Source organism: Microcaecilia unicolor, chromosome 6 (assembly GCF_901765095.1).
Source record: "Microcaecilia unicolor chromosome 6, aMicUni1.1, whole genome shotgun sequence".
In the NCBI taxonomy this organism is placed as follows: Eukaryota; Metazoa; Chordata; class Amphibia; order Gymnophiona; family Siphonopidae; genus Microcaecilia; species Microcaecilia unicolor.
In genome coordinates, this window is record NC_044036.1 from 49,608,375 (window position 1) to 49,621,036 (window position 12,662).

Genomic DNA, 12,662 nt, shown 5'->3' on the forward strand with positions numbered 1-12,662 from the left:
CTGAAGGTGGAAATCTACGTGTTTAAAAGATGTTTTGATTTATAAACCTGCTGTAAGGAAGCCTGTTTTTGATTAGAACTATTTGCTGTGGGGGAGGGCAGAGGGCTGGAAGAGTTACAAGCCTGGTTCCCCCAGCTGCTCCTGATTGTGGTGTAAGGACTGTGTTGGAGCTGGAAACCCTGGTTGGACAGGAGGGAACAATCCTGCTTAGAGGCCAGCACGGCTGGTGATACGGACTTTGAAAAGAGGTATTTTCAAAGGAGACTATTGCAGCCCTTCAAGAAAGGGCAGAGACTTTGGATTGCTGGGGAGGGGCAGCACAGCCCAGCCTGGGGCAGACCTAACTCAGGGCTGGACTGAAGCTTTTGTCTGTAACTTGAAAACCCAAAAATAAAAAGAAAAGAATATTTGAAAGTATCTAGTTGGTGGCACTTTTGTGAAGCTTGGATTAATTCTGGGGAGGAGACTTCCTTCCTCCCCCTACTGGCGCAGCGGGCCTGTTTACAAAATTACTATTCTACTTAGGAAAAGTTATTCCATTATTATACTTCTGTTTACATCCATATGCTACACAAGCCAGCATGTTTGAAAATATAAGTGAGATTAAATAAAAATGTTCTTAACAATAAAGAAAGACAACATGGACGCAGCAGTTCATAGGTTTGTTTGCTTTGTTTGAGTGTACTGGGATGATGGCTGCACAGGGAAGAGGAAACAGAGGCTAACCTAACTGTCTCCTGTTTTCATTCAACTTAATTGAGAGAGAGAGTTTCTCCATGTGTCTCCCAGAGAAAGCAAGAGTCATAGAGAGAATATGCGTATTTCTCAATGGGCAGCTGATGCAGTAACTGTGCTATATTAGCAGCTTACACTTGTTTTTGCCAATTAAAACTTATTTCTAATGCAAGAAGACAGATTAGCATAGGAAAATCAGTGTAAAGCAAAGGTGCTAAACGATAGCACAAGAGGCATGCAAAACACAGGCAAATCACAGCATGAAGTACTGATCTTTCTGTAAAACACTAAACTAAAATTAAACTCAGTATTTAACTTTTTTGTTGCATTGAGGCAACCTAAAAGATGCAATGTAGGAGCAAAGGGATCCTCTGAAGTGAAATGCAGCACTTTACCTCAGATGACCCAAGAACCCTGGTGGCCCAAGTGGCCCCTGGTTCCGGACCCCCTTTTCCCACCCTGAAGGTGGCTTAAGTTGCCCTTGGTGCCAGACTTCAACCCCCTTCCCAAGATTACCATGGCAATCCAATTACAACCCTTTACCTCCCACCCCTTATTCTGACCCTTCCCACAATGCTCTAGGGAACCAACTAGAGTTTATGGGGTTAATTCTATAAGTGGGCTCTCCCTTATAAGTGCCCTGATACCAGCACAGGCAGCAGAATTGAGTGGGCCATAGGGGTCATGGCACCACCAATATTTTGTCCAATAAGGCATCAGCAACTAGAGAGTTGGGGGCCAGGCTGGAGATCGTTCCACTCCCCCTGACCTATTCTATAATGGCATCTTCTATATGTTAACAAGCTGTGTGCCAGAGATTACAATATTCTATTGCATTGAGGTCAGAGAGAGTCCAAGACTGAGAGACCATTTCACCTAAATTCTATAATCATGCATGTCCATTTCCAACATGTGGAATGCAAAATTATGTATGTAGGTTATAAATTACTGTGTGTAACTTAATCTGTAAATGAGGGACTAATTGGTGCTAATAACCAATAATCATCAGTAATCAGTGCTAATTGACACAAATTTGCCATTATGCACGTAACTTCACTCACGTATTCTATAAACTTAGTACTCAAAATCTATAGCGCATAACTGTAAGGGGGCATGCACATGTCAGGGTCATGGGCGGGTCAGGGTGAATTCTATATATGTCACCTAAAAAAATCAGCGCTGAAAAAAACCCGCTCAAGTACTATTCTATAAGCCATGCCCAAAGTTTGGCACAGTTTATAGACTAACGCTTAAGTGGAGACATTGTGTGTAAATTTAAGCACTGCCATTTGCACCAACAAAAACGTGATGCAAACGCCCGCACCTACATTTATGCATGGATCACTCATATTCTGTAATCACACATGTAACTCAAACCATGCCCCCAATCTGCCGCAAAACACCCATGACCTTCACCTAAATCTACATGCATGTTCCAATTTAATCTAATTAGTGCCAATAATTGCTTGTTAAAAAACCAATTACAGGCACTAATTGACTCATTATTTGCACATTCAATTTTTGGTGACTTTTATAGAATAAGGGGGTCATCTTCTAGAACTATGTTACCTACTTGTGTAACTGCAACATTTAGTTGTCATTTACACCAGCCATTGACGTGGCATAAACAGCCACCTAAGCTGGAGCATAAATGCTAATATTCTATAACAGTAATTAGGTGCTTAATTGCTGATACAGAATTTGTACTTAACATACAGCATCAAAGTGCCTAACTTTAGACCACCTATAGAGGATTTATCCATGGATCTAGCTCATAAAGAAACAGAGACAGAGAAAGAGAATAGGTCTTTTTGTTTCTTAGATAGAAAGAGAGAAAGAAAGACTCTCAAGGTTGAAGAAGACAGGATATTCCAGGTAGAAAAATATATGACCTTCCTCCGAATTAAGCATTATTCCCTGCCAAGTTCTTCTGCACTTACTCAAATGCCGTCCAAATGCAAAACAGACTTTGAAAAACGTTATCTATGGATTATCTAGCAACATGATCAATTATGGGCAGATATTTAATAGAAAAGAAGCATATCTGATTCAAGGAGCTCTTTGATGATGGCAACGACTTGGTGAATCATCTAATTTAGGTCATGATAAAAACAAATTATATACAAATCACTTTCCTTGATGAAGAAGAGACAGAACATTATTCCAACTTGAAACTGTAACTCAAAGTGAAAAATCCATAAACGTTAGGGCACTATTGTGAGCGTCCTTCACTCCCCCACCCCATGAATCCCAGACCCACTGCAAATCCTGAATCAGCATTTACTGTGCTTATTCTCCAAATAGAGGATTTAGATAAGCAGTCTTTTATAATGAAGATTTTCACATTGTTTAAATTGTATGGTACAAGGACTAGCTCTGTCACAGTAGCTATCTATGCTTTCTCTATATTTTCCTTGCCATCTGAAGACATGCTCTCAAATCAACCCCTTGGTCCTTCTGTCCCTTCCAGCCTTTTACACTCCAGGGATCTTTTCTTCTCTCATCCATTCTGTGATCTGTTTCTCTGACCATTCTTCACCCTGAGGAATATCTCCCTAAGTTCCTGGATGCCACCTCTTAGCACTGTCAGATCTTTGTCTCTTTTTGTAGCAAAATCCTGGGGGGGGGGGGGGTTAGGAAGGGAAGGAGTCTTGAAATCCTAACACTATACTTAATATTGATATATATCATATTTATAGTGCTACTGGATGTATGCAGTGCTGTACAGTGGTTATAAATATATTTGACAATGCATTTCTCTAGTTTGGCCAGCAGTTGGTGCATGTTTGTGCTTGAAGCTGTTACAGAGAGCTGACCTATCCTTCTTAACACAGAGAAGGGGGAAATGCCTGCAGTGATGTAGCCAGCTATTTTCAAATGTTGTTTTTCTGGGCTCTGATTGGCCTGGAGTTTCTAGTTACTCAGGAGCTACTGGGTTTTGCTCCAGTTTCAGCCCGAGAGAAGAAAGAGTGAGAGACAGAGATCTCCTTTCTGAAGCTCTGTGAACAGTTATATGTCCTGATCTCCCCAGGTACTACTTAATAAACAAGAATTATAATTGATCCATATTTCAGTTATTATTTTCAAAATCAGAAGATTTTGAGCTCTATATTCCCTGTTCTTGGAGTCAAAATATGGAACTCTGTACCTACTCCCTTCAGAACAGAAAACAGCTACCTCAACTTTAGGAAGAGGCTAAAAGCCTTTCTCTTCCCAAAGACTGCTTCATAATAATCTAGCATGACTTCTACCTCCTAGTATCATCTATTATCTTTTCCTTAATGTTTTTAGTCTCATGCATTACACTAATGGTCTCTAATGTTTCTCATACCTTACCCTTACACAATTTGCTTTTGTTTCACCTAGAATGTAAACCGCACTGAACCCTGTAAAGGGGATATTAGCGGTATACAAGAACTGATTTGAATTGAATTGAATTTGGCTGATTGCACTTTTTCTGTTTCACTGTTCAATTTTTCAGACAATAAACACTATTATTTGTTGCCTCTGCCTGTCTGGACTGATAAAGAATCCTGGTGGTTTGTGTAGCGGGTCTGTGAGTGCTTTCTGGGAACTGTGGGATCACTAGCAGTGTGGTTTCCAGTAACATAGAAATCACTGGGAATAATTTGAGAGTAGGAGACTCACCCAGAGGGTGCTCTGACCCAGTTGGTGGGAGGAGGTTGCTAATGTAGAGCACAAGCGGCAGGTGCAGGCGGACCTGAGCTGTGCTGGGGATAGACCGTAGAGTAGTCCCAGCTGGGTGGCTAGGCATTTTGTGACAGGTACCCTACCCCCAAAAGCTATAATCTATTTAGGCCAAGGTCAGAAGGAGTTTCAGTACCAGAAGAGGCATTTAAACCCTTGCTTCTCTAGTTCTCATCCATTTTCTATCCACTAGGCTACTTCCTCCTTCCTTTGCTTCCTTAGGGGCCCTTTTACAAAGTTGTGGCAAAAAGTGTGTCTTTCCTGTGCGCTAAAGCCACTTTTTCTGTAGCTGGAAAATGGCTGATTTTGTATTTTCAGCATTAATAGCCACATGCTAATGTTGCCATTAGCGTGTGGACATTTGCACTTGGGCCCTTACTGCCACCCATTTTGTAGGCAGTAAGGGCTCAAACGCTAGTCAGTTAGCACACGACAGTGTGACTGCAGTAACTGATTAGCACTGACATGCCTACTCTCCACCATCCAACATGCCCCCTCAGCAAAAAAATAAAACATATTTTTTATCGTGTAGACAACACGTGCACAGTAGGTTTGTACTGTGGTCATTTGATGTCATTTCTGCCGAAACTGAGAGGAAAAACCTGTAAAGTGTTATTTTCTTTCATGTTGTTAATACTGTGTACTCTTCCAAAAGAGTACACACTATTAACTATTCCATTTGTGAAGAAGGTACCCTCTTTCAGAAGGGTATTCATTTTTTAAAAGAGGTGCATGCATACATGCATTATTGGAAAAGAGGGCACCCTCTTTCAAAAAGATTGCTCATTCTTCCAAAAAAAACGATTTGCTCTTTGCGCTCTTCACAAAAAGTATGCACTCTTTTGAAAGAGGCTGCAGTCTTCTTCACCAAAACGTTGGCAATACTGGAAATATTAGTCCTATAATGAAAAGAAAAAAAAAAAGAACAAAACAAAAGTTCTCATAAACAACATGAGACATAATACGAAACAAACATTTAGAGCTGCACACCCCTAGTGAACCATCTGGGTGCAAAGTGAATTTTAGTTCAAACTATATTCTGTTGATAGCAGTTGGTCAGTATGGGAAGTATAGTCAGTTTACTATCATTCACTAATCCGTTCCCATATAATTTCTTCATTTTAGGACCCTTTTACTAAAGGATTTGCACGCGGCAACAGGTTTGCCGCGCCAATCTGGAACTACTGTCAGGCTACCGCTGGAGTCCAGTGATGGTTCCCACCCCCACTGTGAACCATTTCTGGTGCTAGTAATTTTTTTTAATTTTTGTAGTGCCAGAACTTAACCGGCGATAATCGCTGCCTGGTTACCGCCAGGTTAGCATGGGAGTCCTTACCGTTATCTCAATGGTTCACTTACCACATGGCCATTTCTTTTCCCCCAAAATGGCCAACTTTTTATCTGCTTCAGTAAAAGCGTGCATCAAAAACATATGCCGATGCTTGCACGGGCCCCTTTTCACTGCTTAGTAAAAGGACCCCTTTGCCAGCCAAGAAACATGACCTTTTGCTAAGCTGTATTAGGTGCTAATGCTTGCCTTAACACAGCCTAAAATGGCAAACCTCAGGGCATGCTCAGAAGTGTCAAAGGTGCATGCACTAACAGCGCACTAAAAGTATTTTTTAAGGGGGAGCAACGGCAGTGAACATCATGTTTAAGTATCTTGGATAGGAAAGGGAGGAGGGAGATGGGACAATAGTTGGACGGACAGGTAGGGTCAAATGAAGGTTTTTTTTAAGGAGTGGTGTGACTACGGCATGTTTGAAGGCATCAGCAACAGTCGCAGTGGAAATTGAAAGATTGAGGATATGACAGATAAAAGGGATGACAGTAGGAGAGATAGTGTTAAGTAGAATCCTGGATCAGAGGAACAGGTAGTTAGTTTCGAGGAGGAAATTAGATGTGTAGTTTCCTCTTCAGTTATTTCAGAAAAGGAAGAAAAGGAGGCAGGGGTTGGAGGGTTGAGAGAATGGACTAAGGGAAGGAGGGGTGGAGGTGACCTGGTTGAGAATTCAAGTTTAATCTTGTGAACCTTATCATGAAAGAACTCAGCCAGAGTCTGGGGGGAAGTGAAAGGGGGGGGAAGTGAAGGGGGGGGGGGGTTGGAGGTGAAAGCACCATGAGGAAAGAGTTCAGTGTGGCAAAGAGATGTCGAGGGTTTGAGCCAAGAGAATTTGTCAACTGAATGTAATAGTCCTGTTTGGCAAGTAAAAGAGCAGACTGGAAGGAGGTCAGCAAGAATTTGAAATGTATGAAGTCAGCATGGGCATGAAATTTCAGCCAAAGGCGTTCGGCAGAGCGGGCACAGGAACATAGGTAGCGGATTCTAGAGGTCAGCCAAGGCTGGGGTTTGGTATGTTTTACAGAATGGGGAATGAGAGGAGCGAGAGTATCCAGAGCAGTGGAGAGAATAGTATTATAGGAAGAGACAGCCTCATTGACAGACTTGGATAACATAGTGGTAGGGAAGAGATTTGAAACACTGGAGGACAGAGTAGAAGGGTCAATAGCCTGAAGATTCCTAAATGTATTGGTTAAGATTGGACGGGACTGGGGAGGAGGGTGTTTAAGTGTGAAAGTTATCAGATGATGGTCAGAGAGGGGAAGAGTAAAACCAACAATGCTTGCATCATAGCAGACAGAATCTGGTCCAACTTTAAATCACCCAAAACCAAACAGTTAAGACATTACTGACAAAATATGCACATGCAAACTGTATACTAGATAACTGTCCCAACTATATGATGGAAAACCCACCAGACTGGTTCATCAAATACCTCACTGAACACATCACACACATGTTCTCGAATGGACAATTACCATTTGACAAGAGTGACATCATACTTACCCCAATCACTAAAAACACCACAAACAACATCAGTGACATCACAAACTACAGACCAGTAGCCTCAGTACCACTACTGACCAAAACTATGGAGATTCTGGTAGCACAACAACTAATGGAATACCTGACACAATTCTCAGTCCTTCACAAGTCTCAATCTGGTTTCAGACCACAACACAGCACAGAGACAGTCATAACCACTCTGATAACAAAGTTCAGAAGTCTAATATGCCAAGGAGAGAAAATCTTACTATTACAATTAGACATGTCAAGTGCATTCAACTTAGTAGACCTCACAATACTAATGGCTTTGCTCGACAATATGGGAACCTACAGAACAGTGGCAACATGGTTCAATGGGTTCCTAAGGGCCAGATCCTACATTGTAAAAATGAATAACCAGCTATCATCATCCTGGACCTCAAAATATGGGGTACCACATGGTTCACCATTATCACCTATACTGTTCAACATTATAATGAACCCACTCGGAAAAAAACTGGAACAAATGGATTTCAACCTATTCATATACACAGATGATATTACCTTTTATTCATAATATTACAGAAATACTAGACAAAAAGGGCCTAGATCTTATGGAAAACTGGACCACAACCTTCAAATACTAGTCAAAAAAGGCCTACACCTTATGGAAAACTGGGCAACAACCTTCAAACTCAAACTAAACAGTGACAAAACTAAATTCCTGGTGCTATCCAGCCTGCAGAACCCAACATCATACCAAAAATTTACAATCACCCACCAAACATACCAAACTGAAACTCAACTAAAAAAATTTGGGAATCATCCTCAATAAACATTTTTCTCTGGACAGCCAGGTATCAGAAGTTAAATCAAATTGCTTCAAAGCACCGTGGAAACTGAGCAGTTTCAGAGACTATTTCCCAAAAGAATCATTCTGGCTAATAGTACAGTTGATGATGTTGTCATAACTAGACTACTGTAACATAGTAGATATGCAGGATGCAAAGAAAGCACACTAAAGTCACTTCAAACCATCCAAAACATGGCAGCAAAGCTGATATTTAAACTGGTTGCCAATCAAGGCAAGACTATTCTTCAAAATAAGCACCCTCATTTACAAAATACTATTTGGAATGTCTCCAGAATATATGCTAGATCTGATCAAACTATTCCCGAGAAATACAAGCCCGGAAACCAGAAGCTACCTACTTCTCCACTTACCAAACTGCAGAAATATAATCTACAAAACTATCTACATGGCTGGATTTAGCTACCTAGGTTCCAAATGTTAGAACTCAATACCCAAGGTCATAAAAAGCATTAATAAATAAAGAACTGAAAACTTACCTTTTCAAAAATTTCAACTACTAACTACATAAACTACAAATGCTCTAACATACCTTGTAATAGAATAACACTACTGCAACTCAACCTATCTGTAACATTGTAAGCCACTTTGAACCGGAGGGATTACAAGGTATTTTAGAGTATTTGTAGTTTATGTAGTTAGTAGTAGAATTGGTTTTGAAAAGTTAGGTTTTCAGTTCTGACATATAAAGAATATACAGCCACTTGTAGCTGCTTTTTCTGTGGATGCATTTTCCAACAACACAAAAGAGTAGCTTTGGAAATCCATACTATGCATGTTGCTGTATCCCCCACCTTAACCTTGCTCTCAGCTCAGTGCAGGTAGAAATATGTGTATTGTTTCCACGGCATACTTTTCTGCAAACCCAGGGTGAGCAATTTTCAAATAGCTCATTTCCATGGATAAAACAGTGTTTTACCCAAGGAAATGGCTTTAAAAACTGTCCTCTGTATGTCTAGTGTGCCTGCTGTTAGAATTTCTTGTTTCTAAGCAGAGTATTTCACAGCCTGTGGGATAATAGCTATACTTATGGGACGGATGAAGCATGAGGCATGGTTAAATTATATCCTTGGTCTTCACTACCAGTCCTCGACAGCTGCCAACAGGTTAGGTTTTCAGGATATTCCTACTACCTCCACAGCATCCAGATCTCTCTCATACACATCTGCTACACATTCATCTGTGGGTAGCCCTCGGGGGCTGGGAATGAAGATCAAAGAATTATATTTTTGATAAAATGAATTCCCTTTCCATACTTTATTTTTTCCCATCTATAGACCCTCTGTTTTTTTTTTCCAGTCCCCATTTCATACTCTATCCACCAATAATCATGAGAAAATTCAAGGCCAGGATGCATGTCCTTGAAGTACTTCCCTGCTCTTCTCTTGTCCTTTTTACTCTTTCAACATGAAGTATCCTGCTTTACTGGGATAAAAACTGAGTGAATGATTTCTAGAAGTGACACCTGCCATTCTTCTATGCTATACTTGGAACAATCATCAATAATAACATAATGTGAGAGCAGATAAAGACCTCAATGGTCTATCCAGTCTGCCCATCCAGTCAGTCACACTCATTATCAATTCATGATTAAATCAACAATGAATGCGATGTAAAATACTTGATCATGGTCTTACTTGATCAATGGTGCCCAAAGCTTAGTTTCTAATAATCCTTGAGCTATTATCATGGTGCTTCTACCACAGTTCCTTCACACAACCCCCTTCTGCTTCTGAAATTATTGAATGTTGACCTGCACAATAAATAAACTCAGCAGTCAATGTTTAAATGTATTCTATACATTCAGTACTGCTATCTGGATAGTGGGCAGTGCTGAGAATATGTGGAGAGTTGTGACTGCCAACAAATTGCTATGTGTTTTAAGTTAGGGTGGTCTTTTTGCTGGCTTAAATTAAACTGCATAGCTAGTCAGAGAGTGGCTGGATATCATCCGGCTATTCGTAGACTTTGGCGGAATGCCCACACTTTCCCACGGATTCTGTATAGCGCTCCTAGACATCCACTCTGAAATCCAGGCAGATTCTATAACAACGTGTCAGTTAATTGGCTTAACAAGCTAGATCTAGTACATCACATACCTATTTGAACCTCCACTATCCGAGCTGCATAGGACTCAGATATAAAATTAACTTCAGGAGATCATTAAAGACTTACCTGTTTTGCAAGGCCTATCTCACTGATCCTACTTAAATTCATCAACTCTGCAATACAACATAACCTTAGATCGTATTGGACATTATATATTCCTTATTATCGTTGACCCGTATTGTACCTTATAGCCTAACCTTAGCTGACCCCTATTTCAATCTATATTTGTTTACCCCTACCGGACTTGGCGTTCGCCTTTACAGTATTTTGTAAGCCACATTGAGCCTGCTAATGGGTGGGGAAATATGGAATACAAATGTTACAAATAAATAAATAAATTAGCATTGATAACAGCACTTAACAAGGAATAATTAGAACTTACACGCACAATTCACTATGCATATTCTGTGGGTGGGGAAATAGACATTTCATGGGTGTTCCAAAATTTAAGTGCATAGTTATAGAACATGGCCGTCTGTGCCCAAATCTACATGCTAGGATTTGCACCATTTTTTGTCGGTGTAAATGGATGCGCATAGTTTTAGGCACTGGGATATCAACTAAGCGTATTCTATATACAGCGCCTAAATCTTGTGTCACAACTGTGGTCATGACCCCACTATCAGTCTCAACTTGTCTCTCGATGGTCAGCTTCAGAGGTGGCTCCAGTGTGTATTTTCCTTGCATTGTTGCCACTGCTACCACTCCTTCTGTGTTTCAAGCCTCATTCTGGTATTCTGTGTTCAAGCCTATTTCCTGCAGTTGTGACATCATCAGTGAATTGTATTTTTTTATTTATATTTATATTTGAATTTAACTGCTTTTATGAAGAGATTCACCCAAGGCAGTGTACAGCAGATCCAATTTAACATAAAACCTACAATTTTGTTAACAGCATAACAAAAATAAAATTACCAAATATAAGCATAAATACAATCAATGAGGTAAGCTTGGAAATGGCATATTGAAACCTAGTAATAGGACTGAAATCGACCAGTATCAGAAATATACACATTTAAGAACACTGTAGAAAAATCATATAACAAATATGATACAATATATCATAACAATACAAATAATACCATAATAGACAGTATTGAAGAGCATCAAAATATATACATGTGACACCTATACTGAAACAATTCCATTGGTTGCCGGTGATTAGCAGGATCGAGAATAAAATGCTGATGCTGATTCATCAAGTTGTATATGCTACAGCACCTTGGTACTTTGGACAGATTTTGAAAGTGTACAAACCGGCGCGCATCGCGATCTGCAGATAAGAAATCTCTAGAGGAAGTTCCTTTGGGAAGAATATGATATGCGGACACAAGAACAACGGCCTTTTCGATTGCAGGGCCGCACCTATGGAATCATTTGTCAGGATATCTTTGTCTTTTTAGGATTTAAAGTTTAGGGATTTAAAGACCCGTTTGTTTTTGTTGGCTTATCCTGGGGGTTGAAGCAGAGTATGGCCACAGTGTTATGATAGATGTTTAGTGTGCTCTTCTATTTGTTTGAAATGTGCTGTTTTGATGTTTGTGATTTATGTATTTTATGTATGTTTTATTATACTCCATTTTTTTAGGCGGAACATAAACCAAATTAATTAATTTACAATGTCAGCATAATAACAATGAAACACCTAATAATCATACATTAGAATATTCAAATAACATAGATATAATGTTAAAGCTGTTTGTACCATACAACGAAACATGTTATTGCAGTATGTAGTCAAGTGCCAAGTGCATATATATAGACAGGGATAAGATGGGTAGTACAAAGTCAATTGGGATAAACAAATGGCTGGCATTCCAGGTTCTCTTTATGCTGAAGCATCATACCAGGATGAAATGTGAAATTTTTGTTATTTCTATTCATGTGTAACATTGACTCTAAAACTCTTTTCCTGTGCATTAATGCAGTATTAGTTATGCCTGAAATAATTGATCCTGAAACAAAGCAAGCATGAGGATTTCATTTTTTAAATCTCACAACCTGTTTTTCAATGATTAACTTGTTTATTTTGCACCTGCAAAGCATGCAGATTAAATACTCATCATGCCATATGCCCACAAGTGATTTTTCAAAGGGGAATTCTGTAGAGAGTTTCTCTTCAAAAGCAGCTTGCAGACTTTTGGTTAATTCAACAGGGACAGCTTAACATGGCTGAGCCACCCCAGACACATGGGGGCCGAATGCAATTTAAGTGAGCAGGTGAGGCTCCTGCCTGCTTAAATTCCATGGGGCCACTTAACCCCCCCCCCCCCCCCCCCCCCATATTCAACAGCACTAAACTGGGCAGTGTCGCTGAATATTGTTCTTACTGGTCACAAAAAAGTGGACAGATCAGGGGCGGTACTAAGGGCGGTGTTGGGGAGGAGCCTGAGGTTACGTGGGGACTGGCAA